General features: G+C 39.9%; 1 protein-coding gene across 1 annotated transcript in view; it reads left to right on the top strand.

The window, feature by feature from the left end:
* Positions 1-20,428, top strand: part of LOC102260627 (transmembrane protease serine 11E) — an 80,088-nt gene that overhangs the window by 13,616 nt on the left and 46,044 nt on the right. The gene's annotated exons all lie outside the window — the stretch shown is intronic.

The following is a 20,428-nucleotide window of genomic DNA, read 5'->3' as shown; positions in this document are numbered from 1 at the left end:
CTCCCTTCCTCTCTGTAAAAAAAAAAATCAATAAAATATATTTAAATTCTTTATTGTTTAAAGTATTACATATGTCTTCCCCGCGCCCTACCCCCCCATTGACCTCTCCCAGCCACTCCCACCCCCCATGAGGCTTTATTCTTTTTTTAAAAAAATATATTTTATTGATTTTTTTTTTTTACAGAGAGGAAGGGAGAGGGATAGAGAGTTAGAAACATTGATGAGAGAGAAACATCCATCAGCTGCCTCCTGCACACTCCCCACCGGGGATGTGCCCACAACCAAGGTACATGCCCTTGACTGGAATCGAACCCAGAACCATTGAGTCCGCAGGCCAACGCTCTATCCACTGAGCCAAACTGGTCAGGGTGAGGCTTTATTCTTAAAACAGTTTGACACTGACCAGAACCTAATGCCCTAAGGCTTAATGTTTAAGGGAGTGAATGTGCAGAATGTCATGGGGCTATTCGACTGGAAAAAGCTAGCTTGAATTAAGGAAAAAGTCATGCTGTTACAGAAGAACAAAGAAATACCAAGCATGCTTCCTAGAGAAAGGGAGGGACCCCGTTTATTAACACTAGTGGACTCCAGGAATAATTTCCAAATCAGAGTGAAGAAACACGCAGAGGGCTTCACTTTTTATAACCTTCTGGGGTCTTTGTCTTGCAGATATGGTTCCGCCCCCTTTCGTGGGCTTATAGGAAGGCCCCCAGGTGTTGGGGGTCCCCAGGCCATATCCAATGATCTGTCCTGGGGCCAGCAACAATGACCTTCTCCCCCTCTCCCCAGGGCAGTGCATTGTTCATAGTTTTTATGGCCTGACAGGCCTTGCAAGACCAGTTTCCTCCTCAATGTTAAAGAAATAAAGTTCCTGTGAGGTTACATTCTGCACCCAATTCCAAGGTGTGGGTGTTTTTCCCCATACCACCAAACAACTCTCTGACACCAGCAGGGTGTCTTACAACTCAACTCAATTCTGACACTTATCTATTCAGATAGCATCAGAATCCAAAGGTTAAGAGCTCAGTCCTAGGAGAGATTTTGCTCCACTTCAGATGCTAATTACAAATCCAGGTTGTTACCTCTGCTTCTGACCCACTGGCTATAAATCTGGGATTCCCACGACTCCTCCCTATTTTTGATTAATTTGCTAAAACAACCCTCAGAACTCAGGAAACCTTATTCACCAGATTACTGATTTATTACAAAGCTTATTAAAGGATATGAATCAACGGCCAGAAGAAGAGATACATAGGCTGAAGTCCTGAACAAAATAGCTTCTGTTCCTGTAGAGATTGGGGCCTGGCACGGTAGCATCTGGAAATGTTCTGTCCTATTGGTGTTTTATGGAGACTTCAATAAAACATGCTTGGTTAGATAATTGGTCTCAATTTCCAGCCACTCTCCTCTTCCCAGAGGTCAGGATGGGACTAAAGGGTTTAGCCCTCCATCACAAGTTTGGTTCTCCTGACAACCATCCTCCACACTTCCTTGACTTAGTCTTAGAGCAGCGGTTCTCAACCTGTGGGTCGCGACCCCTTTGGTGGTCGAACGACCCTTTCACAGGGGTCGCCTAAGACCATCCTGCATATCAGATATTTACATTACGATTCATAACAGTAGCAACATTACAGTTATGAAGTAGCAACAAAAATAATTTTATGGTTGGAAGGTTGAGAACCACTGTCTTAGAGGCTTTCCAAAAGTGATTCATTAACATAACAAAAGACACCTTTGTGGTTTATCACTAAGGAAATTCCTAGGGTTTCAGGAGCTTTGTGCCAGGAACATGAACTGAGACCAAATATATACTTCCTATTACAAATCATAATATCACAAGGACCCCCAGACCTGTAAAGATTCTATTTTAATCCAGTGAAATAGTTGGTATAGTGGTTAAGAGCATGAACTCTTAAGCACTCTTAAACCAGATTACCTGGGTTCAAAACCAGCTATTTCGTTTACTGGGTATGTGACCTTTGAAGAGTTATTTAACATTTGTGTGTTCAATGGGGATATTAACAGAACCTTCCACATAGAGTTAGTTTGAAGTTTAAGTGGGTTAATATATTTAAAAACTTAGAATAGTGTCTAGCATATAGTAAACACTATATGCATTTACCATGATTACAATAGCAGATTCTATGATGTATTCTGGGGCAAGGAGAAGGAACAGGCTAATTTAGTCTGCAAGGTGGAAAAGCACCTTGGAGGAGCTGAACTTTGCGGACTTTGGGGGATGAGATGGGTATTAAATCAAGTGAAAATTAATAAAAGTAAAACAGGAATTTTGGGGGTGAAAAAGACAGGTTTTAGGAAATTTTAGAAATTAAGGGGACCATGGAAGAAGCACGGGGCTGCAGAGCAGCAGAAGGTATATTTTCATAGAATAGGGAAACTGAAAAGCTGTAACAGGTATATTTCCATAGAATGAAGGAGATGGGAACAGCAAAATATCTATATTTATAAAATAAAGAGAAGGAAGCCCTTCATCCAGAAGGAGAAGAAGAAAGCCCAAAGGGAATAGGGAAACAATAAGGAAGGAGCGGGGAGAACCTCTCATGTCCCATGTGAGGTTCCACCTTTGAGCCCAGGAGTTACTATAGTAACCAGTCTAGGGGAATAGTGACCAATCAGAGGGGATATCAAGGCACCAAGATCTGCAGCCTTTATAAGGCATAGGGAAAAGGAACTCGGTGGGACTCTTCCCCCTCCTCACGTGGGAGTCTGTACTTGTTCTTTAATAAATTTCCACGTTTGCTATACCACCTTCTGCCTGTGGATTCATTCTTCGATTCCGGTGGACAAAGAATCCAGGTTCCAGTCCAAAAATTCCGCATCAAAAGAAACCTCAACTAAGATAAGGAGGACCTGCAGGGGGAGCTCTTATGTCCTACCACTAATCAGTGGTTGCCCCAAACAGAAAAGACTGCCTTGCAACCGCTATAGGCCCAGCCAATGAAAAGCCACTACACTTTGAATTTCCAATTTCCTCCAGTGGATTCTTCCTTCCAGCTCTTCCCAACTTCCCCTTCTCCTATAAAAGAATTTTCTCTCTTTATTCTCTGGCCTTGCTTATGCTTTTGCCATAGCCTTTATATGCCAAACTGCAATTCTTTATTATTCCTGAATGAAGCCATTTCTGCTGGTAAAATAACTAACTTTATTTTTAAGTCAATAATCATATTTGAGACATTTTACAGACTGTGTTAGGTTTTAGAGAATGCTGTCTGGATGAACTGGGTTGGATGAATCCTTTAGCATGAACTCATCATTCAAAGGATGACAGTATGCCAAATGAGTATTTATGCTCTTTGGAGTCTTATAGAAAAAGTTAGACCTGACCAGAAGCAACTTTATTATATTTGGCTTAATGCTTACAACTTGGTCAATAAAGCCAATTTATCTCTCTCCCTCTCCCTTTTTTTTAATTGCACTTATAATAGTTATGCAGTTTAAGTTTTTATTTCGAGCAAAGAAGAGGATTGGCTCACACTTAAGAAATTTTCTTTCTATATTACTAATTATAAAACTTGCTCAACTTAGTAATAGCTAAGGATTTTGTGGTGGCTTCTTAGAAATGAGTCAGTGATACTAGCTCCGATGACAGGCAACAAGATGTCTAAATCACACATCATACTTTCAGTTGACTCTTTTAGCCAAAAAGTATACAAAAGGTCAAACAACTTCTAAGAGATCTCTTCCAGGTAAGAATGAAAGGACTTGCCAATCCACTGAAAAGGTGGCTGCCTCTTCTCTGTATAAAAACGATTCTTCATTTTTTTTTTTGGAAAATGGGAGAACTGTTAATCTCTTAATTTCATCCTCAGGAACTTTCAAGTTTTCATGTTTTACTATGAATGAGGCTAAAAATCAAAGGTTTTCAATGTTCAGCATTTGCCCCAGGGCTTTGCAACCAAAGCACCACCCTGCTCCTTTTTGAGGTGACTACACCCTCTCTTCTCCAGGTAATAGAGTTTCTCTTGCACATGTACAAGCATTTGTCAAGGAATTTCTAGATAGGGATCTCTGAGTTAAAATTCCAAATTATATTACTCTCTTGAGGCTTTTAAAAGATAGCTACACACATGAACAGTTTCACAACTGCTCCAGTGAGTGGCAAGATTAGTAGGCAAACTCCTAGAGAAATGATCTGAACACAGTTATTAATGTGCACATTGTTAAAATGTTTCAATGTTGTCATGATAGACCAAGGCGCCAAGTTCAAAGATTCCATCCACATGATATTGTTCAATTTTAGAGATAAAATAGGCAGGTTTAGGGAGTTTAAGGAATGAGGAGGGTCCATGGGGGAGGAATACATAGATGGAGACTTGAAGACGCCAGGGTGCTTATCTGACTTGTACAGAGGACAGAGCAATGCCACAGGCAGATGGAAACATTTCTGGCCTGAGCAATTAAAACAGCCATAAACCAAGGACAGACAGGGGTATCTCTGGCCAGAGCAATTAAAGTGACCATAAGTTAGACCAAAAGTAGCCCTAACCTGAGTAGCTGGGAAAGCTATGAGATAAGGCTTTCTCTGCCAGCACAACTGGGAGAAAACCACAAGATAAATCAAAAGTGACTTCACCCTAAACAGATACGATGACCAAACGAGGAAAAGTGCAGATGTGGGGGTCCTGGGAGGTGATTACAGGGCTAAGGTCTCACGGCAGAAAAGGAGGGTCTCCAGCCTATTTAATGTCTGACCACTGTCATAGGCTATTAGAATTGAAAAAGACCATAGAAATGTTGATTTTACTAATGAATAGGCTATGTTATTTGGTCCAGAAGGTGAAGTGAGTTGCATATCCAGTTGTGTAGAGCCTATAAATTTCCTTCAGTTATTTCTAGGCCCTTTCACCTCAATTTCTAATTCAAATTACACAAATTATGTGTGTGTGGGTGTGTGTGGGTGTGTTTAGTCAAATCATTTATTTTCAGAATTGAAATAGTATAAGAAAACATTTTATGTCCTTTTTATTTCATTTAATACTAATTACAGACATTTCTTTATTCTTTATATGGGCTTCAAGGTCATGATTTTTACTAATTGTATAATAGTCAAACAGATAGAAATAGCATATTTATCTATTTTCCAAGTGACAAAAGTTTAGGTTATTTTTACATTTTACTATAAATAATGCTGCAATAAACATATTTATGTTTCTCTCTGATTTTTTAAGACCAAATTCCTTGAAGTTGTATGGCTAAATAAAGATAATTTAAGCTTTTAACATATATTTTTGAATATATAGGTTGTCCCAAAACAATGTATATACACTTAACAGCTGATAGGTCAATTTATGTTTCTTTTTTTTCAGAGTTATTCCATTGGAATTAATAATTATTCAAAGTGTGTATACATTGTTTTGGGATATCCTCTATGATCAAATTGCCTTCCAAAAAAGTTGTATCAATTTATAAACTCACCAACAGTTTCTTTCTATTTTTTAAACATCTTTTTAAATTAAAAAATAGTTTATTGATTTTAAGAGCGAGAGGTAGGGAGAGGGAAAGAGAGATAAACATCTATGTGAGAGTACAACATCCATCAACCGACTCCTGCCTCCCACTACTGGGGATGAAGCCCACAACCCAGGCACATGCCTTGACTGGGAATCAAACTGGCAACCTTTCTGTGCATGGGATGAGGCTAAACCAACTGAGCCACACTGGCCAGGGCTATTTTTAGTTTTTATTGAATTAGTTGGAATGATATTGGTTAACAAAACCATATTGGTTTCAAGTGTACAACTCAACAAAACATCATCTGCATACTGCATTGTGTGTCCATGGTCCAAACTAAAGTCTCTTTCTGGCCCTATTTATTCCCCTTGATTTTCATATTAGAGTTTTATTATACAAACTAAAGTCTCTTTCTGGCCCTATTTATTCCCCTTTGCCCTCATCCATCTTCTCCACCCCCCTTTCCTTCTGGCTATCACCATACTGTTCTCTATCTCTCATAGCGCTACATAGCGGCCGGTCATTCTGCTGTTCGGTTGATTTTCATATTAGAGTTTTATTATATAGGATTTTTAAAAAAATATTTTTATTGATTTCAGAGAGGAAGGGAAAGGGAAAGAGAGAGAGAAACATCAATGATGTGAGAGAATCATTGATTGGCTATCTCCTGCATGCCCCACACTGGGGATCGAGCCTGCAATCCAGGCATGTGCCCTTGACTGGAATCAAACCTGGGACCCTTCAGTCTGCAGGCTGATGCTCTATCCACTGAGCAAAACCAGCTAGGGCAGTAAGCATCTTTTTAAAGCTTCTATCCTGTAACCTCTCAAAGTAATGAAAACTTTTATCATTTGGTTAACTACTTTAAATACTTCAGTTGATCAGACCTTAGACAAAATGTCTACTATTGGTAAGAAGAATGAGCTTTTCTTAGGTTGATATCAAGAACTGACAAATAATATAAAATAATGGAGGACACACATAGGCAATTTCCAGAAAACAAATTATTATGGATTTGTATTTATTGTGCTTTGAATATTTTGATAAATAGCTTAAGGAGAGTTCTCAATGATCAGGCTGTTTATGGAAAGAATCACTCACTGTGATTATGGTTCCATGGGCATTTATGGAAAGTCCTGTTTGCTAGGATTTATTCTTTCTTCCCCCTTTTTAAACATACAAATTCTATTTTAGCCATTCTTCTGTTTTACTTAGACCTCTTACCTTGATTACCCATGGGTCTCAGGAATGCTGCCCTCCTTCATTCTCAGGTATTTCTCCATTCCTTTAGCTAATTTCTCATTTGTTATCTATCCTCATAACTGATGGAGAGCTTCATGTTCCAACCTCCGACTTTTGTTCTTAGCATACCTCAAACCAAGTTCTGCCTCATAGATCTTCTGTCTTGAAAGTCACTGCTAAAGTCCCCTTTGCCTGATCCAGCAATCTGTTTTTGATTCACCTTATGGCCTCAAATCTATAGCCAGACTGCCTGTGTCCTAATCTAGTTCCGTATTTACTGACAGACTTCGAGTACATGACTTATCTTCTCTAGGCCTCAATTTCTTCTTCTGTAAAATGGGGTTAATAGGTTTGTTGTCAGGGTCAAATGAACTAATACATATAAATAATTTAGAATAGTGATCAGCACACAGTTTCTTCACCCATCAATTGGGGTTCTTCAATAATAGAAAGGAATGCTATGGCTAAAAGAGAAATTATTGTCTATTCTCTTTAGATAATCCTAGTCTTCTGGTTTCTCTGACTCTACCCCTCTCTTTCACTCTCTAAAATATCAATGGAAAAATATCCTTGGGTGAGGATTAACCACAAAAAATCTCTTGCCTGGATCTCAGTGAGGAGGAATTTGCATAGCATCCTACATGACTTGGTACTGGATTATAGTAACCTTTTCTCCCATTAAAGGGGGAAAGAAGACAATACATTATAAACTTACATGAAAGGACTGCTATCTTGGTTGAACTTAGGTAACAAGGTTTTGATCACAGCGTTGCTACAATACCATAGTGGTCATTCAATGCAGGGGTAGTTCTGCTTTCAGAAAGGGTACTGATATTGGGGCCATGGCTTTAATGGATTCACTGTTAAAGAATGTCATGCATTTGACATCATAAGAAAATTGCACAATAAACTTTGAGGATGTTGGAAAGGTACAGGTACACAACGGGGCATTTAAAATTATGCTGTGGAGCCTTTTGCCTCATTGCTACAGTGTGAGCAAGATAGGTCACCAGCAACTCTACTTCTCACACCTATCAGAATGGCTATCATCAACAACTCAACAAATGACAAGTGCTGGCAAGGATGTGGAGAAAAAGGATCCTTTGTGCACTGCTGGTGGGAATGCAGATTGGTGCAGCCACTGTGGAGAACAGTATGGAGTTTCCTCAGAAAACTAAAAATGGAACTTCCATTTGACCCAGTGATCCTACTTCTAGGAATATATCCCAAGAAACTAGAAACACCAATCACAAAGGATATATGCACCCCTATGTTCATAGCAGCACAATTCATCATAGCTAAGATTTGGAAACAGCCTAAGTGCCCATCAGCAGATGAGTGGATTAAAAAACCCTGGTGCATCTACATAATGGAATACTATGCTGCTGTAAAAAAAGAGGAATTCTTACCATTTGCAACAGCATGGATGGAACTTGTAGGGGAGGATGGGGGTCAGGGGGAGAGATCAACCAAAGGACTTGTATGCATGCATATAAGCCTAACCAATGGAGGATGGGGGGATAAGGACACATATGTAATACCTTAATCAATAAAGGAATTTAAAAAAAAATAAAAAACATATAAAATTCTAAAAAATAAATAAAACGATGCTGTGGAATTGCAAGTATTGATGTGGACAGATGTTCATGATATAGCATTAAGTAGACAAAATATTAAACTGTAGGGTGTCAGGATAATTTTGGCAGCATTCAACTTAAAATGAATTAAAAATGATATAGTTATTTTTATAATTCTAATTGTTAGATTTATTAATCCAATTGATCTAGTCTAGGGGTAGAGCAGTTTTCAGGATTGGTTGATTCAGGGACCCAGTGATGCTATCAAGGAATCTGTTTCTCTATTCTGTTACCCAAAATGTCTACTTCATCCTACAGCTGGTTCCCCAAATAATTATAAGATAGATTCCAGGAGCAATTGGGTATAACTACTTGCTTCTTCATTCACATTAAGCTAGAGAAGGAGAGAATGACTATCATTTGCTGTAAAGACTGAAAAAGAAAATTTTTGGAAATCTCTAGCAACCATCTCCTAATTTGTCATGGGCTAGATTTATATCATATGCCAATTAATAGACTCAGTTGGCAAAGGAAATGTGCTTCTTTCTTTAAAAATGAAATTAATGGGGATGACATCTATATATATAAAACCCTAATATGCAAATAGACGGAATGGCAGAACAACCGAACAACCAAACAACTGAACAACCAGTTGCTATGACATGTGCTGACCCCACCAGGGGCTGCACGTGCAGAACATGGCGGGCATTGGTAGCAGGTGGCAGAGCGCGGAACATAGTGGGTGTCAGCCACAGTGGGATGGTGGAACAGGTGAGCAGAGGCGCCAGACCAAGGCAGGGTGATAGTCACTGTCATCTGGGTGAGACTCTGGTGGTTACTGAAAATTCTTTGCTCTTGTGTGCCGCGGTCCCATCCGGTGCTCACACCTGGTGCCCATGTCGGCCCCGCTGGCACCTGCTGCCAGTGCCAGAGCCACTGCTTGAAACCCGCTGATGGCGCCAAGTGATTGGGACTGGTACCAGGCACCAGCAGCGGGTGTGAGCGGGGCTATCTCTGGCAGGGGGTGCGAGAGGCGGCTGCTGGCCCCGAGCACCCCTCAGGGCTTCTCCACCTCCTCCTCCTCCTGAGGGGCGATTGGGGCTGGCAGCCTCCTCTTGCACTCACTGCTGGCAATAGCCCTGCTCGCACCCACTGCCAGTGCCTGGCACCAGTCCCAATTGCTTGGCGCCATCAGTGGGTGCGAGCAGTGGCTGCCTGCCCTGATTGCCCCTGAGGGCTTCTCCACCTCCCCCTGCTCCTGAGGGGTGATCAGGGCCAGCAGCCGCTGCTCACACTTGCTGACGGCCCAGCCCCACTCACACCTGCTGTTGGCACCAGCCCCAATCATTCCACGCCATCAGTGGGTGTGAGTGGGACTGGCACTTTCAGCACATGGGAGCGGCGGCTGGAGCAGGACTGCTGGCAGACAGGGGACCAGGGGCTGTGGCAGGAGGGGCCGGGAGGGGCAGGGAAGGGGAGGATGGGCTGAGACCTGCCCCTGTGCCTACTGCAGCCTCATGGCCCACAGTTCTTTTCAAGGTGCACGAATTCGTGCACTGGGCTCCTAGTTGGTTAATAAGATTATATAGATTTTAAGTGTACATTTCTATGATACATGCTCTGTATATTGCATTGTGTGGCCACCATCCAAAGGCAAATGATCTATCACCATATATTTGGTTCCCTTTACCCTTAGCCCATGCCCCTTCCCTCTGGTAATCACCATACTCTTGTCTGTGTCTATGAGTTTTAGTTTTATATCCCATATATGAGTGAGATGATATGGTTCTTAGTTTTATCTGACTGACTTATTTTGGTTAGCATATATTCTCAAGGTCCACATTGTCACAAATGGCAATATTTCATCTTTTCTTATGGCTGAGTTGTATTCTATTGTATATATGTACCACATCTTTCTTATTCAATCATCTGTCTAAGGACACTTCAGTTGTTTCTTTAGAGCAGTCACAATCACTCATTGAGCTAAGGTGTATTTCCCAAACCAGAGTGCTGCTAATTAATGAAGAGTAGCATGGAATGCATTTGGAAAGTAAAAAAAAAAAAAAAAAAAAAAAAAAAAAACAAAAAAAAAAAACAATTAAAAAAATCTATCTACTATATCTATCACCTGTATAATCTCTATCTATGAGTAGGCTAGAAAATTAATCCTACAATATGATAGTATCTGGGTACTGGGATTACATTTCCTATAGATTTTTAAAAATTATCAATCTGTCTGTATCTATGAATAGTCTAGAAAAGTAATACCATAAAAGGATGATATATGGACAATGAAATTACATTTTTTAACATTTTTTTCTTTTTGCTCATCTATACATAATATTAATTACCATGCATTGTGTTCACCTCTTTAACCTTTTAGTTGGCAAATTTAAAATAACCCCCCAAATAAAGGGAATAGTATAATGAACCTTCAAGTATTTACCACCTAACTTCAACGATTATCAGCTTGTGACAAACCTTGTTTTAAGCATTGTTTCATAAAAAACATTATTTTAGTTAAAAAAAGTTAAGAATTAGTCACCTACTTAACATTTCACCTTTATGCAAACCAGTGAAGTTAAGGATAGCTCAATATTGTTCTTGTCAGTTGCCCAAGATTCCTTTCAAATTGTTTTCAATTATTTTTTTAAAAAGTCTGGTTTTGCTCACCTTCTTACCCTACCTATGCTTCTCAAAAATTTATACTGTAGTATCGCCAACATCAGGGGAAAAACACATGGCTCTAAGAATTTGAGCATATAAAATGAAATGGCTTACCAAAAGCAGTTACTTTGAAATTTCATTTTTATTATTAAAATCAGGGCAAATTTGTATGAACCCTCTTTCTGTTTAATAGAAATAGAACGTTTAATGTACTCACCATTGAATAAATTCGACACTGCAGGATGATGGTCCATGCTGGTCTTATAGCTTCCTGTCCTCTGAGGCAGCCTGACAAATACCCCTGCGAACACAAGGTCCCCAGGTTGAGAGGCACAGCCTAGGGTTTTCTCCCCATTTTAAGACCCTGCTTCTGCCCCTAGACCTTGTTTCTTTGACTTTAAAATTCCAGTCTTTTTAAGGACTTTGGCTTCCATTCAGTCCTTCTGCTCTTTCTATCACGAACCTCCTCAGTTAGTGTGTCCTACCCTAGGAACTATTCCTTAGTCAACATTCCTACTGACACTTGTCCAGGCCTGGCCCAGTACTCTGCAGGAGGATCTTGAACAGACAAAAACACAAGTGTGAAGATACTTGTTCATTTAATAGGTCTTTATTGAGAGTTAACTATGTGAATGACACTTAGATAGGTCTTGGGAATACCATGGTTAAAGAGCAGGACACAACCCTTCTCTTTAAATAGTCTACATTGTTATGAGGGACACAAATGTACAGACAGTTACATAATCCTATCTAATAAAGAGGGAATATGCTCATTGACCCTCACACCATCGCAAAATGGCAGCACCCAAGCCAATAAGGCGGGAATATGCTAATTGACTGCCCCGCCCTCAAAGATGGGGGCACCCACAGCCACAAGATGGTGGTGCCCAGTCCCCTCAGCCCCCCAGCTGCCCAGGGCCGGCCCGAGGCACAGGCAAGCCTCAGATGGCGGCTGCCCAGCCGCCCAGGGCCACCCGAGGCTCAGGTAGCCAGGGTCAGCCGAGGCTTGCGCTGCCGGCAGTGGCAGCAGCAGAGGTGTGATGGGGCGTCGCCTTCCCCTGATCGCCGGGTCACCTCCCGCCCTTGAGGGCTCCCAGACTGTGAGAGGGGGCAGGCCGGACTGAGGGACACCCCCTCCAGTGCATGAATTTTCATGCACCGGGTCTCTAGTAGGCTAATAAATGCTATATTAGGTGAAGTACTGTGTTCTAGGAAGAACAAAGCCGGGTCCCTTAAATGGCTCTCTGAGACAGGTTGTAGTCCAAGAAAGGGATGTCTTCCAAGAAAGTGATGCAGTATAATGAAAGGAGAGAAAAGAATGGGCTGCCTTGATGATAATCTCCTATTTGAATAAAAGCTGACTTTTCTTCAGCCATGCAGAATAATTTCTTAGAAGTTAAAGGGATTGTCAAAAATGGCATTCGGTGTGGGAAACTGTTTCCAGGGTTGCTTATACATTGACCTATCAAGAAGGGCCTAGCAAAAAGAGTTTGAATACTTAGAGTTGTGGATTAAAACAAAACAAAAAAAAGCTGTATTTCTTTCACATTGAACTTTTTTTTTGTGTGTGTGTCTTCTTACAAAGGTATTGTGTATTTTATTGAAGTATCAGTACTTTTGCTCAGGCTGCTTCTTCTTCCCGGAATTAACTTTCTTTTCTATCCTGGTGCATTCTTAATTATTTGTGTGTCCTTGGCCGTCTGTGAAGTCCCTAACAAGCAGAATCAATTGCTCAATTTTCTCTTTCCTTAGCCCTTTGTTACCTTACCACACATGGAGCATTCATAACTGCCTCTCCTGCTCTGCCAGCCGCTCGCAGAGAGCAATTAATCATTCCACTTTCTAATCATGGAATGAGCAAAAGTAGGTTTACCATTGTGTGTACTCAAAACACAGTTTCTTCTTTTTTAAAAAAAATATATATACTTATTGATTTCGGAGAGGAAAGAGAGGGAGAGAGAGATAGAAACATCAATGATGAGAGAGAGAATCATTGATTGGCTGCCTCCTGCATGATCCCTACCAGGGATAGAGCCCGCAACCCAGGCATGTGCCCCTGACCGAAATCGAACCCAGGACCCCCCAGTACGCAGGCCAATGTTCTATCCACTGAGCCTAACCAGCCAGGGCTATTCTTCTTCTTTTTTTAATCCTCACATGAGGATTTTTTCCCATTGATTTTTAGAGAGAGTGGAAGAGAGAGGGAAAGACAGAGAAATATCGATGTGAGAGAAACATATCAATTGGTTGCCTCCTGCATGCACCGACCAGGGCCTGGGCCGGGGAGGAGCCTGCAACCAAGATACGAGGCACTTGCCCTTGACCAGAATCTAACTCAGACCCTCCAGTCCACAGGCCAATGCTCTATCCACTGAGCCAAACCGGCTAGGGCACAATTTATTCTTGTATTATTATTGTATTATTTTCCATATGAACAACTGTCATAATTATATCCCCAGTGTGGGGCATGCAGGAGGCAGCCAATCAATGGTGGTTTCTCAACACTGATGTTTCTCTCTCTCTCTCCCTCTCCCTGCCTCTCTGAAATCATTAAAAAACATATTAACAAAATAGCCTTGTTTGTGATTTTAGATAAAAAGCAAAAGAGTTGTTCACTTAGATCCAATTTTAAGTAAGCAGAACGACATATTTTATAACAATACTAGAGGCCTAGTGCATAAATTTGTGCACCAGTGGGTCCCTCGGCCTGGCCTGCAGGGATTGGGCTGAAACCAGCTCTCCGACATCCCCCAAGGGGTCCCGGATTGCGAGAGAGCACAGGCTAGGCTCAGGGACCCCACTGGTGCATGATCGGGGCCAGGGAGGGATTATGGGAGGGCTCCCGGGTGTGTCCAGCCCCTCTTGCTCAATCCCCATCTGGGCCAATCGCGGCCATTGGGGCCATCTCACCCAGTCCCGATTGTGACCAATCAGGGCCGGCCGGCTGGGAAGGGACCGTGGGAGGGCTCCAGGGCATGTCTGGCCTATCTCGCCCAGTCCTGATCGGCCGGACCCCAGAAGCAAGCTAGCCTACCGGTTGGAGCGTCTTCCCCCTGGTGGCCAGTGTGTGTCATAGCGACTGGTCGAATGGTCAAATGAACGGTCAGACACTTAGCATATTAGGCTTTTATTATATAGGATATCTAGTAATTCTGTAAATGCTTTTGAGTTATTCTGTTGTACTAGTCATTGTGCTAGATACTATGAGGAATAAAAAATGAAAAAGGACAGTTATTTCCTTAAAAGAGATTGCAATATCAGTCAGCCTTTCCCTTCACTGTAATCAAAATCATTTTATAATTTCCAAACAGAGACATATGTGCCAAACATAACTTTCTATGACTATTGCTAGACTCTGCAGTCAAAGTTCAATTAACCTAGTACCACCTAACCTTATTTAATTTGGATACTTCTTGTATTAGGAAATATCCTTTATATAATCATTCATCAAATCTTTAATATTGTTAAATATTCCCTCCTTTCTCTCTCTCTCTCTTTAGAATGAGGTATTACATAAAACTATAAGTAAATACATTTAAAATAGATAGCCACCTAGACTTTGTATCTTTGACTGGATTTTGAATAGTGAATGCCTCTCCTCAGACAATTTAGGTAATTTACATATAGTCTCTTGATTAACCTTATAGATTTAAAATAAGTAGTCTTTAAGTCTTGAGTTTAATGACTTATAAAAAATACTTAAGGCTGGAAAACCACCAATGTAGAAGTTAAAAATACAGTACTAAAGTATTATAGCTAACACACCCAGGCTTTAAAGTAGAACTAGACTGATTGAGCTCAAATCCCAGCTTAGACATTTACCAGTGTGTCACGTAGGTTAAGTTAATAAATGCTGGAAATAGCAATGGGAAGGGAATTCTAGGAAGTAGGAATAGCATAAAGGCCATGAGGCAGAACTGAAATCAGGGGTTTAAGAGCAAACAGAAGACCCATGTGGTGTACATGAGGTAGGAATAGTCAAATTATTTTAGATTAATAATAGATACATACAATGAATCAACAGAAATGATTGAACAGTGTGATAAAAATACCCCTAACTATAAATCTAGTGGAAATTAAGGGACATAACTAGATATACTTATAAGCAATATTTTAGGATGTTGAGTAGGACTTCCCCTATTGCTCATAATTGAAAAGAAGAGCAAAGTTACCTATTCCTTTTCTATGAGAAACCCCAAAGTGGTGCTGATAATGGGACAGATAAACTCCCCTCTCTGATTGCAAAAGTAGAGGAGCTAAGCAGTGAGGAAGGAGGAGCCTTCCAACTTCTCTACTCCAAGAAGTCAAGTTAAGCTTGTATTGAGGGGAAAAGAGGGTGATCTTATGCACAGTTGAAGTTTTAAACTAGACCCAAATTCTAATAACTGCAATTAGTAGAAAATGATGCTCTGTGACAAGATTTCATTAAGGAATATGAAAAGGAGATTCAATACATTATGGTTGGAAGCCTTGATTGTAATATAAATAAAATTATTTTGTAATTATGTTCCTGTTGTGATACATTACACAAGTAACCAGACAATGAACACATAATACAAACCACACTGGATCTACTAAGTCAAAGTACACTAATCTAAAATCATAATCTCATGGGATTTTATTTTATTTAAATGTAAAATTCATCCAGCTCCTCAGTTTTGATAAAGTATTAATTCTGTCAACTGCCCCTTTGAATTAAGAAAGTAAATTGATCTTCCCTCAATCAGTAAAATACATATCAGGTGTCCCAAAACAGTGTATACCACTTTGAATACAATTATTAGTTCCAATGGGTTTACTCTTAAAAGAAAGAAACATCAGTTGAGCTATCAGCTGTTAAAGTGTGTATACATTTTTTTGGGACACCCTGTACAATACTAACTCTTCAGGCCTTTGTTAGGGATATGAACTCAGACGATTCCTATTCTGTTCTTATGGAGGTCTTCTGAGAAAAGTGATATCTAAGAAAGTTCATCTAAAGAACACAGTATCTCTAGTTTAGGTACTTTGAGTTCTGCCGTTAGATCAAGCTAGATCAGTGGAAGTATACAGTAATGACCACATGAATAGATCTATAAAAATCTGTCACCAACTTCAAAGTTATGTTCTTAGGCTTCTTTAAACTTGTTATAAGAAAGTTATATAAAACTCTCTTCTAATTTTTGATAAACATATTGCTGATATTATTCAATGCATTGTTCAGTGTAATTAGTTATATTGATGCTCTTTGTTTTCTCGGCTTAAACAAATTAAGGTGCAGTTATTAACTACTAATTGCAGTTATTAGAATTTGGGTCTAGTTCAAAACAATACATGATAGGAGGAAATGGATCTGCAAATGACAATAGCTGTGTTTACTGCTAACTAGCTCACTCACTAGTTTAATGACAGTGGTCAGTCTATAATGTACGACCCAATTAATTGGCCAATAAAAGGATTGCTCTAGCAATACAAAGATAAGCTATGTATAACTTTAAGTGCTTCCATAAATTAATCATATTACCATGCATGTGCATCCATGTATTATAAGGCATAAAATAACTTGGTTCAAGCTGGGGGATATTTAAAAAATGATAAAATCATCCATGACTAGTCACACTGGCACTGTACTTCTTTAGCATAGTCATGCTTACAGCCATCACATGCCTCATTGTTATGGCACTGACGTGTATAGGAAGGACTATGGAATGGTTTGTTGGCTGGCAAAAATGCCTGTGGTCATGTTGCTATTTTACTAATTATGCAATGTAACGTCTGCTGTGGGTTTCATGGCCATAAATATATTCCTCCTGACTTTGCTGTTCATTGCACGGGAGGACACAGGAAGACAGACTGCCCTGATCTCAGACACAAAGAGGGGGAAACATCTTTGAACACATTTTCTTCACACCATAATTTAGGGCGAAAGGATTACAGAATACAATTTATGATTCCTGAAAAACAGCAACACAGTAAATAAATATTTGAATTAAAGACAAACTTTTGCTCTAAGAGCCTTTTATTTTTTCTCTTAGAGATCAATGAATTCAAACAATGATTGACTGTGTTTTTTATCCTACAACTCTAAGAATCACTATCAAAGAAAAGCCTAAGTTCATGAAATACTCCATTTGATAGATAGAGTTCAATGTTTCATTCCTCCTTCCTTCCCTGTCATTCTTCAAACATCTACTAAAGTGTAAGTAATATAATGAAATTTGATGGCACACACTGTTAATGGTCTCTGAGTAGCCTGAATGAAAGATATTAACATAGGAAGCATGTTCTTATGGTTATCTTTTGATATCATTAGGCTGATATACACTTATTTTCTATTTACGTGGCCTTAATCTCTGGTTTTCTATAAATTCTAGTTTATATTCATAGGGTTTTAAACAATTCATCATTAGGAATACATAATCCTAAGTATACAGGACCATAGGACCATATAAAAAGATTTATTTGAGTTTGGAATCTGGATTTTAGTTTAAAAAAAAAGTCATGAGATTCTGTTAAAATGAGTTTGACAAATCTTGGCCCACAGTTATACTGAGGAAGACTCTGCTTTTCTTCAAAAGCAAGAGTATAATCAATATTTTCATAAAACATGAGTATAAAATAAAATATGGTATTATTCAACCAGATTAACATTCCACTAGTGAGGATTTCACTTTTTAAAGGCTGTATAATAAGAACAGTTTAATCTCACAACATTTTACTTCATTATTGTTACCTTTTTATTTTTGGCTAAATTGCTCTTTCAAGTGAGTAGACAGAAAACTGACACTACATAGTAATTAACTCCAAGTTCATATAATATTATTCTACAGCATTGTCATCTATTGGCCAGAAACAAAGGGTAGATGCCATGCTCTGCCTAGTCCCGAGTACAGTGTGCCCCAGCATAGAGGCTTTTTGGGAGTTACTGCTAAAGAGTGATTCAGTTCTTGGCAGCCTAAGCCCACACTGCACTGTGGATTCCAACTTCTATATCTGTTCAGATGAGCCATTGGATCAATGGATGCATAGGAACATTAAACAGAATCTATTTGCTTTCTTTATGGTGATTTTAAGATTAGTTACACATACCTCCTTATGCTTTCCTTCTCTCCCTCCTTTTTACACATAATTTGAGAGCCATATGATTTAGGAATAGGTTTATGTCTTTTAAGAATTCAGTCTAGTGGAGTTGAGATACAAGAACACAGAAAATTCTAGTGTAATATGTAAGTGTTAATGATGCCATGAGAGGACAGAGGAGAAACACCTCATCTACTTTATGGGGATTAGGGAAGGCTATTTAAAGATTATACGTGACACAAATACACCGAGTTTTGCATACACATGTGTGAACACATTTTTGTTTGTTTGTTAATCCTCACCCGAGGATATTTTTTCCATTGATTTTTAGAAATCGTGGAAGGGAGAGAGGATTGGGGAGAGAGAGAAAGTGAGAAATATCGCTATGAGAGAGACACATCAATTAGTTGCTTCCTGAATAAGCCCTGGTTGGGCTGGGGATCAAACCTGCAACCCAGGTACATATCCTTAACCGGGAATGGAACCCATGATCCTTGGTTGCATGGCCTGATACTCTAACCATTGAGCAACACCGGCTAGGGCTGAATATATTTAAAAATATGTTATTCACTTTTTAGGAATAAGACAATAATGATTCAGTGTCAGCTCACATTCTTGTCTCTAGCATAATGAAAGAAATATACCGTCTCAATTGGGGGTTAATATTTGTAAACTACTTAACTTTTCTAGAGAAACTATTGCTATTAGAGAATTGCACAGGTGGAATTTCTCTGTTGCTAGTGGGAGTGGGGTTCTTGGAGTACCACAGGAATAAGAATTTCTGGAGGCCCCCATGGGAGGATGAGATATAGTAGAAAGCTTTATTTTCATGAAGTTATATCCTTCCGCTTCCAAAGTCCCATTTCCCTTGTATCAGGCCTGGAAAATGTGGAGCTGGGGCTTTACAGTGGTTCTCAACCTTCCTAATGCTGCGACCCTTTAATACAGTTCCTCATGTTGTGGTGATCCCCAACCATAAAATTATTTTCGTTGCTACTTCATAACTGTAATTTTGCTACTGTTATGAATCGTAATGTAAATATCTGATATGCAGGATGTATTTAGGCGACCCCTGTGAAAGGGTCGTTCAACCCCCAAAGGGGTTGCGACCCACAGGTTGAGAACCGCTGCTTTAGTAGAACTAAAAGCAAAGCTTTCTCTCAGACATATGCCAAAGCAATTTCTTCACCAATAGAGCTCCTAGGGCAATGGAAACTAAGGAGAAAATAAACAAATGGGACTACATCAAAACAAAAAGCTTCTGCACAGCAAAAGAAACCATCAACAAAACAACAAGAAAGCCCACTCATAATGATGAACACATGTCATCATACATTTGTCCAAATCCATAGAACGTACAACACCAAGAACAAATCTTTTGTATTATTGAAAGTATTACAGATGTTCCCCAACTCTGCCCTTTACCCCTCTTCTCCCAGTCCCGGCCCCACCCTAGCCCTTCACCACACTATAGTCTGTGAAATCTTAATGTAACCTATGGAGTAATAATGATGTGTCAATGTAGATTCAACACTTGTAACAAATATACTATTCTGGTGGAGGATGTTGAAAATGGGGAAGGCTATGCATGTGTGGGGCCAAGAGGTATAGGGGAAAGCCATATACTTTTCACTCAATTTTGCCGTGAACCTAAAACTGCTCTTAAAAATAAAGTCTGCTTACACTAATGTTCAATATTTACTTAATTGCACTATTATTCTCAAATAATATCTACCATTTGCAACAGCATGGATGGAACTAGAGAGCATTATGCTAAGTGAAATAAGCCAGTCAGAGAAAGAGAAATATCACATGATCTCACCCATTTATGGAATATAGTGAACAACATAAGCTGGTGAACAAAAACAGATCCAGAGACAGAGAAACATCAATCAGACCATCAAACCTCAGAGGGAAGGTAGGGGAGGGTGGGGGTCAGGGGGAGAGATCAACCAAAGGACTTGTATGCATACATATAAGCTTAACCAATGGACACAGACAATAGGGGGGTGAGGGCATGAGTGAGGGGGTTGGGGGGGGCAGGTTATGGGAGGATAAGGACACATATGTAATACCTTAATCAATAAAGATTTTTTTTTTTAAAGAAAGCAAAGCCAATGTCCAAAGTTCCATTCCATGGTGGAATTGAGTCTAGCACAGCATCAGTCTAATTTTAGTACATCAGTCCATTGTGTGTGGAGAGTCCACATGGCTGTGGGCCATGTGGAAAGTGCAGAGGAGGGCACCCCTTGAAACAAGAGAGCTGGAGCTCAAGAGAGGGAACTCCCTTTGTTCAGGAGTTTATGTATCTCAGATTTTGTGCACTTGTAGTGGCCATGCCTATTCTGGCCAATGCCCTGCTCCCAGGTGTGAATGACAAACAATCACCTTTCCCATACCATGCAGACCTT

The sequence above is a fragment of the Myotis brandtii genome, unplaced genomic scaffold (assembly GCF_000412655.1).
Source record: "Myotis brandtii unplaced genomic scaffold, ASM41265v1 scaffold28, whole genome shotgun sequence".
In the NCBI taxonomy this organism is placed as follows: domain Eukaryota; kingdom Metazoa; phylum Chordata; class Mammalia; order Chiroptera; family Vespertilionidae; genus Myotis; species Myotis brandtii.
Note: the sequence above shows the minus strand (reverse complement) of the source record. Positions and strands in the feature narration are given on the sequence as shown.